Here is a 2,709-nt window from a genome sequence, read left to right as displayed (position 1 = left end):
TGAACTGTGATGAGTGCAATTGAATGTACTATTAGCAGGAAATCTGAGTGCAGAGCAAGTGATGCAATTTTAGTCACAACAGAGTATTCCCGCTGAACAATACACGTTTCTTTTGGCCAAGCCAATGTTGCCTCTCAATAACCTAGTTTGAAATTCACAGGCTGAAAAAAAACCATGTTATTTTATAAGAGGTTTACATTGGCTCTGTGTCTGTTCCCCCGTCTCCTGTCCTCTCCTAGCCCAGAACGGAGTGCCGTAACTGGAACAGGCCTGGAAGAAAAAGCGAGCAGTGTCGACATTAGCAAGCGGTGTGATGGATAGCCGCAGGGCTACAAACATTATGATTTCATTACAGTGGAGGCCTGGGGTCCGCCTCTCGTTCCAACCAACACAGCCTTCTCCTCTGTATCAATATTTCACACTGTATACGCTGGGGTGGGGGGGGAAGTACGTGCTGGCTCTCTCGTGTGTGTGTGTGTGTGTGTGTGTGTGTGTGTGTGTGTGTGTGTGTGTGTGTGTGTGTGTGTGTGTGTGTGTGTGTGTGTGTGTGTGTGTGTGTGTGTGTGTCGGTGTGTGTGTGTGTGTGTGTGTCTGTGTGTGTGTGTGTGTGTGATTATTTGTAGGGAATGGTTTCTGGGCATTTATGCAGACTTTATGTTAAAAAATATATGGATGAGCTAGTTAAAAAGCTACAATTTAGAAATAGATCTGGTCTCTCCCTAAGTAGCAGGAAGCAGATTGTACAGTCAACTTTCCTGCCAGTTCTTGATTATGGTGACACCATGTACCAGATTGCAGCAGCCACTTCTCTTAAACCTTTGGATGCCGTCTACTACAGCGTAATTCATTGTATCACTGGTTACAGTTTTAATACTCACCACTGCATCCTGTATCAAAAGGTTGGCTGGTCCTCATTAAAGTCTCGTAAATCAGTTCATTACTCCCCTTTCGGTTACAAAGCTCTACTACACATTCGTCTTTTTTCGTCGTGTTTTTGTATTTGATTTTGTCTCTATGAATGAATTGTATGTGCAGGGCTCCATTTTGAAAGACTCCCTGATCTCAATGTTGACCACGTTTAAATATAGGTACAAAAAATAAAAAATATAATATATATATGTTATTTGTCCTGGCTCTCTTCCTTGGGTGTGTATGTGTCTGTGTGTGTGTGTCTGTGTGTGTGCGTGTGTGTGTCTGTGTGCATATATGAGGGAAGGAAAGGGGATACCGAGTCAGTTGCACAACTTAATGCATTCAACCGAAGTGTGTGTGTGTGTGTGTGTGTGTGTGTGTGTGTGTGTGTGTGTGTGTGTGTGTGTGTGTGTGTGTGTGTGTGTGTGTGTGTGTGTGTGTGTGTGTGTGTGTAGGATACGGTTGTGTAGGTGCTGGCTCTCTCTAGTGTTTTTCTAACTGATGAGTTTCACAGCCTTTCCCCTCCCATCAGCACTAAATCCATCATGGCTGCCGGCTCGGGGATGGTAAACACCAGCACTCACGTGAGTCAGTGTGAAGAAATCAGACTAGTGTGTGTGCCAATGTCTGTGTGGGTTAGTATGCGTGAGAGAATATGAGTGTCTGAGTATGTGTTGGTATCAGGATCACTTAAGTGTTTGTGTGGTTGTGATTGTGTGTGTGTGTGGTTGTGAGTGTGTGTGTGTGTGTGTGTGTGTATGACAGATGCTAGATTCCTTAAGACAGATCTAGCTTCAAGGGGTGCGTGATCTTGTTGCCTTTGCCCTTTCCTCTGTAAGGATGAATGAACATGAGAGGGAGGGAATCAGCTCTCATGCAACTCAGTGTCCTTCCTCTCACCATTAGCATCCTGATCTGTTTCTGCCTCCACAGCTTTCTAAAAGCACCTTTCAACCGTACCTGCAAACACTCCCGTTTTCACAGGGTTTACCCCTCAATCACCCCTTATTCTCCAAATCTACCGTATTTCAGCACCTTCACAAAATAACTAGTTCTTCATACCATAACTGTGTGTTTTCCTAGTTGCTGGATACAACTCGTTTTTCATTCTGTAACTGTGTATGTTGCCAGATCACACAGCATGACCTCCTTTGACTTCTTCTCTCCCAAAACAGCCACTGGTCAATGTTGGCATTTCCTGATTGATAAACTGAAATTAGACAAACTATTAGAATTGTATGTGACAAAATGAGCAGTCGTTGTCTAGAGAATCATTGTACCATCTCAACCACTGTGAAATATATTTTCAACACACACAAACATTGTCTTTCAGCTGTTTGAAGCTGGTGTACAAAACCGAAGGTAATAGAGCAAAATTGAAATTTAAGAATGGGAAGCATAGAAATAACACACATAGAACAGATCTACTGCTTCTTAGACTTGCTTTCAATGAGAATGACAGATCTATAAATGACGTTTCTATGTGAATTTGGTCGTTACATATGCATAAAGTTACATATTGCAGCTTTAACTGGCATATTCTGATACCTACCATGTGCCGGTGCAGTCGAGTTCCTATTCAAGTGAATGTAGAATACATGTATACAAACATTTCTATCTCAGAATCCATTAACATGTTATCACACATTTTTACTTACTTTGAGCCATTTCCTTTGAACGACTATTACCTTTTTATGAGTGCTCGGCCGAATGTGGGCTGCTCGTCGACCCTGGCCATGCACATACAGACCTCTATCTGGTGGGCTATGGGGCAAGCAGTGATGATGTCATTAAAGA

The sequence above is a fragment of the Salvelinus alpinus genome, chromosome 37 (genome assembly GCF_045679555.1).
Source record: "Salvelinus alpinus chromosome 37, SLU_Salpinus.1, whole genome shotgun sequence".
NCBI lineage: Eukaryota > Metazoa > Chordata > Actinopteri > Salmoniformes > Salmonidae > Salvelinus > Salvelinus alpinus.
Note: the sequence above shows the minus strand (reverse complement) of the source record.